A 6,578-nucleotide genomic window follows, 5' to 3' on the forward strand; every position below is an offset into this window, starting at 1 on the left:
GCTGCATAACGGTTGCTTAAATAATTGACGGTGATCATGAAGGGTGGACATTGGAAGTGGGCAGTGTCTGCTCGCACATGCTAGTGGGTACCTTGCATGGATTATGGTCAGTTATTGCATAAATAAGGAAGTGGCAACCCATGTGAGCTGGGGATGTCACCTTGGTGGGTGGTACCACTCCAGCTCACCTGGGTTACCACACCCCTATGCCCATGATGAATGGCTACACTCCATGCAAGGTGCCCATTGGCATATCGGAGCAGACACTGCCTACTCCTAGTGCCCACCCTGAATGAGCACAGCCAGTCATCTAAGCAACAGGGATACAGTCGTCTCAAGCCATACAAAGCAGGCACCACTCACCATGGTGCCCACCCAAGCTGACCTGTGTTGCCTCATCCCTATGCCCATGATCTCTGACCGCATTCCATGCAAGGTTCCCACTAGCATATGGGAGCATACACTGCCTAGTACCAATGCCCACTCTGCACGAGCACAGCCAGTCATCTAAGCAACAGGGATATAGTTGTCTAAAGCCATCCAAAGAGGCACCACTCACCATGGTGCCAACTCCAGCTGACAGGGGTACTGTATCCCTATGCCCATGATGACTGACCACACTCCACACAAGGTGCCCACTGGCATACGGGTGTAGATACTGCCCACTCCCAAGGCCCACCCTGCATGAGCACAAACAGTCATTTAAACAACAGTGATACAGTCGTCCAAAGGCATCCAAAGTGATAGGGTGTTTTTAGTGTTCGAGTGCATGTTCTCTTACCTGCTTCTTTTTTCTAGATGATTCGTTCTGCAATGTGGTTCTGTTTGACTTTATTCTTCTTCTTAAATGTTAGTTTTGGATTAGTAATAGTATTAGTCTCTCAGGAGAAGTTTGAATGAGACTAACGGCAGAGTTTCTTTCTTTACTATTGCAGAGAATACAAGTTACAACTACAAGGTTTACAAATTAAGAATCTGGTTAGGACCGCTGGCAAAGTTTTGCTTCTTTACTGTACAATGGTGGCTGGTCCTCTCTCTTCTCCTTCTAGCGTACTGCAATCAGCTACCCCAGGATCGAATTTGGCCTAACCTCCTAAGGTGGTGTATGTTTTAGTTCTCCACCCAAACGGATTCTTGATTCGTGGAGCGGATTCTCTCTTATATTTCCCCTTGCAGGTGGAGTCAGTTAACTAACATGTTAATACCTCCTCCTGGAGGTGGAGCTTCATTATCGATTGAGGTGAGTGAGTTGGGTGCGAGGTCACGGGTCAAAGATTTTAGGCGGTCTTAAGATTTCTATTGCGACAGTATTATGGCTGTTGCCGCTTTCCCGTCTTGCCAAGATCCTGTGACGATGGGTTTTTATGGCTATGCTTGTTGATCAAATTTGACTCACACACCAAAGCTCGATTCTCTCTCTCTCTCTCTTTCTCGTCATTTTCACTGTGCTCTGATTACTATCTCGTTTCTGTTTTTACACTACCCTATCTACTATTATTTCTTATAACTATCATTACATCACTCGGTCACCTTCCAAACATTGTCTTCAATGTCTAATATATATAGAAAAGAAAAATGGATATACTAAGAAATGTTAATGAATACAACAAAATATACATAAGAATTGTTCTCCAACTCTGGAAGAAAGAAATTAGTGTAATAAAAAAAAAATTATAATAAAAAATCATAGTAAAATGTTAATCATACAAATCACAAGTGCATTAAATCATAAGTATAATAAATGAACACAAAGACTACAATATGAAAACAAAAAAACAGCAATATGTTAGAAAGAAGTGGATATTAAAGTCAATTAGGATAATTTCTTTTCATTTCTGTCAGTATCCCTTGTATCTTTTTGATAATAAAATGCCTCACTATTATGACAAACAAAAACAATAGTGACTACTATTACTAGCAGATTTACAAATGAAAGAAATGGTGCTATCTGTTTCGTACAAAAATAAAAGCAATAACATAATTCAAGTTTCTCAAGTTCTTTAGTTTCTAGCTGAGACAATATAAATTCATCTATTGCATATGTGTAATTCTTATATGAAAATGTGTGGTTCATAGTATAATTGATTTGGTATAGCTAACTTGCATGACGTTGCAAAAGACTTAATATTCTTAAATTTCAATTGGTTGGTGACATTAGGACAAGTGACTGTGGCTATAACAGTATATAATGAAAACATAAAAATGTCTTCATTTACTTTAGTTGCTTCAAACGACTTATTAAATGATTGTGTACACACATCCTTTTCTTGATTTTGTTTTAAAATTAACTCTTGTATACAGGGATGATCATTATTAGTCTTATATAAGTTATCAATATCACATATATATTCTTTTTCCTTCAAAATTACACCATTCATTGAATGTTCATCATTTAATTCATGCTCTTCCAATGCAAAATGAGCACTAAGCCCCTCTCTAATAATGATTTGATTTTCAATATACATAGGAAAGGGATACACAGAAACTAGCACATTTGAAATTTTTTGTATTGAAAGGTAGAACTAAAATAATTGTTATGGATTACTTTGGCACTGATCAAATTATAGTACATAAAAATATCTTCTACTAAAGGTGTGCAATGCTTCTCAATTATATAAAACTTAATGTCATCTAATTCCTTTGGAGTAATTAGTGTTGGGCTCAAAATACCTTTGTAAGCAAGTGAGACAGCATTGAGCATGTCTTTATGTTCCTGTAACATCACTTCACTTTCTAGTGCAAAGGTATTTAAAAACTGTATATTTTCTATCTTATTGAGTTCTTTTGTTATATTCTGATTGACTTGATTGATAAAAACTTTCAATTTTTCTATTTGTTCTGCATTTTGATTGTGAGAGGCAATCACTTTATTTATTACTGTATCCCTTGTGGCTACCCACTTTTACAGTCTGTCTCTTCTTTTCTTTTCTTGTTCTACATTTGCTTCGGTAGCAACCTCAAACAATTGATTTAGAGCAGTTCCAGTGAAGGGTAGGAGGGTTCCTTTGGACCTTGTTCTCAGTGTGTTATATTTGTTCGTGCTTAATTTTTCCAATAATGACATGGCACTCTTATTATCACCCTTCAGTAGGATTGCTTTAATACCTTTTTGGATTTCTCTTAGTTCACTTTCACGTTTGAGCACTGTGGAGATATCTATACTAACTATTCCTAGGTCCTTGATCATTTTGACTTTTCCATGTCTTTTTAACAGGGCACCTTTTCTTATCTTCACCTCTGAAGGAGTCCAATTATAACTAGTGCTATGATGAGCCGCATGTTTGCCTCTGCAAAACTTAGACTTAATCAGATTTTCTATAGATATAGACACCAATAGACACCCATAAATTGCACTATACATACATCCTAGTTGAGATATTTTCAGTCCAACACTATTTACATATAGGTATACAAACATTTTTACCTCTTTCTGTTTCTTAGATCATACCTTGTTGTAATTGGATTTTCTACAGTATTTTCATTTCTTATGTTATCTATATCTTTAGTAGACCATGGATCTGTTTTCACTACTTTTACATGATTCCAGTGAACTACCTTGTCCTATAGATCACTTTCATTTATTACTCTATATTTGCTCAATTTTAACACTTCAATTACTCTATATGGCCCAGTGAATTTGGGAGAAGCCTTTACATTTGGACCTCCTGGTACAGATTCTGAACATAAGTTTGAGTAATGTCTGGTTTAGTGGTATTCTTGTTATAGTACTTTGCTTGAGTATTATGTACGTCTTTTAGTCTAGCTCTTGTCTGCAAGATAGTCTCATAAGTACGTCTGGTTTTCCATGCAACATAGTTATCATAGTTATAAGTATGTGTGGGTGGTGTTGCATCATCTAACAATGTATTTGGCATTCTTTTCTGATAGCCACATAGCAAATAATGTGGAAAGTCTCCTATTGTCTCATTTACAGTATTATTCAATGTGAACTGTACGTCTTCAAGAGCTAAGTCCCAATCTTTTGTATGTGGTTTTACTAAATTTTTTCAGGATATCCTTTATTTTACGATTAGTTCGTTCTACTGCTCCATTTGAACTGGGTTTATAAGCTGTTATTTGACATATTTATTTCATAAGATTTACATATTTTCTTTAAGAGATCATTAGTAAATTCCGCAGCATTATCAGATAGAAGAACTTGTGGACATAAACGTCTGGTTATGATTCTAGATTTAAGAGCTTCGGCTACTGTAGCTGCATCTCTGTTTCTTACAGGCATGATTTCTACATATCTAGTTAGATAGTCGAAGAAGACTAAAATTTGTTTCTTTCCTCTAATAGTTGTTGGAAATGGACCCAAAAAGTCCATGGTTACTATTTGAAATGGATTTAATTCTGATGGATATTTTTCCAGTGGAGCTTTTGTTACCTTTATGTTGGTTGCAAACTACGCAATTTTGTACAAAGTTCTCTGCATCTTCACTACAAAGTGGCCAAAAATCTTTTCTGGTTATGATTCTAGTTGTCTTTTTAAATTCTGTATATCCTGCAACTTATTTGAGTGTGTTAATTCTAAAACTTCTCTGGTTAGTGTTTTTGGGACATATAGTCGAGAACAATCATTTTTCTCTGTCGGTATTTTATACAACAAATCATTTATTAACTGAAAATCAGTTCTTAAGGATTCATCTATTAATAGCTTCCTACTATTTGTAATTTCACTCTTCCTAAATCTAAATCTACCACTTGACAACTAAAACAAAAGGTATTAGTTGTAATGCATTTTTCTGTTTCTTTTGAGATCTGGATAATGCATTCTGCCAAAAGTGTAAATTTCCCTGGAATATATCTGAACTCTGGAACAAACTCTAATACACTAAGCAACCATCTATTGAACTTCATGTTGTTAGTGAAAGTTCTCTTTTTAAACAAATCACAAATGGGTTTGTGATAAGTAAGCACATTAACTTTATGACCTAAAAGTATGTGTCTAAATTTCTTTAAACCCCGCCCTCGTTCTAGTTTTGGCCTTTTGTAAGAATACAGGTCCTAACCCTGTACTCGAGGCATCACAAGCTAAATAAAAATCCTTTGAAAAATCTGGGTCGACCAAAATAGGGTTCCAAGTCATTTTGCTCTTTAATGTTTGAAAAGCTGTTTCTTGTTCATACTTCCATTCATATTTAACACCCTTTTTGGTTAGTTCTGTCAAAGGTTTGGCGATAGTAGCAAAGCCATTTTATAAAAGGCCTATAATATCCAACCATCCCGAGGAACCTTCTTAATGCTTTCAAGCTCGTGGGAGCTGGATAATCAATTATTGCCTTCATTTTACCTGCTTGCATGCGCAATCCGTCTTCACTAATTACATGACCCAAGTATTCTAATGACTTCATCAGGAACTGACATTTCTTTAATTTAATTCTTAGTCTTTCTAAATCTTTACTAAACATGATTACATCGTCTAAATATACTGCAACATTTTTTGTCTCCTAGAATTTGTAACATTAATCTACAGGACGTTAAAGGAGCTGATGTGAGTCCAAATGGCATCACTTCAAACTGCAAATGTCTTTATGTGTGCTGAAGGCTGTTAATGTTTTGGATTCTTCATCTAGAGGTACTTGCCAATATCAACTAAGTACATAGATCTAAGATGAAAATATTTTGGCCCCTCCTAACTGAGCTAACATATCTTGAATTACCGGCATCGGCATTCTATTGGAGTTTGACTTTCTATAGTCTATTACAAGTCTCCAACTGCCATCCTTCTTTGGAACAAGTAACTATGGAGAATCATATGGAGATTTAGAAGGAATTATTACTCCATCTCTTTTCATTTCCTCTATCTAATTATCAACCATGGCTCTCTGGCCTATTGGTAATCTGTAATTAGGAATAAATAATGGTTTGGCTCCATCATCTAACAAAGTCTTATGTTGTAGGACATTTGTTCTTCCTAGTGTATCTCCTTCTACAGCTATTACATTTCTGTATTTCTCTAACACCCGAATTAACTTCTTTCTATTTTCTGGAAAATCAGTTTTATTTACTTCCTGATTTATTTGAGAGTTTTGGCCATTTATAGAGAAAAATGCTTTTTCTTCTACTGTTAGTAAAGGATTTTTAATAGGTATTCCTATGCAAAAGACAGTGCCTGCGTATAGTGTTAGTTTGTTATCTGAATAGTTTTGGATATCAGCTTCACAATTATCAACATTCATATGGACTAGTGAATTATCCATTCTGACTAAATCTGGCAATTCATCGTTCAATAATAGAACATCTTCAGCCTTTACATTCTCTTTTGCTCTTAAATATATTTTTGTTAAGCATTTTGGATTTAAATTGCTGCTCTATTGAGTATAAGTTGTACTTTATTATCATCAGCTGTGTTAACGCAACATATCTCTTCATCTACTATATCTGAAAAATAACAAAGTTCTGCATTTTCAGTAGTTTCTTCTGTTACTTCTATTATACTGTTTATATCTGATTTCTTTATTTAATCTAATAGCAATACTTCATTTAATGTTTTCCTTTCATTCTCGTAACTCATTACTACATTGTTACAGTTATAAGTACATGCACCTGTGTAGATATCTATATAAGCATCT

Source organism: Macrobrachium nipponense, chromosome 4 (assembly GCF_015104395.2).
Source record: "Macrobrachium nipponense isolate FS-2020 chromosome 4, ASM1510439v2, whole genome shotgun sequence".
NCBI classification, from domain to species: domain Eukaryota; kingdom Metazoa; phylum Arthropoda; class Malacostraca; order Decapoda; family Palaemonidae; genus Macrobrachium; species Macrobrachium nipponense.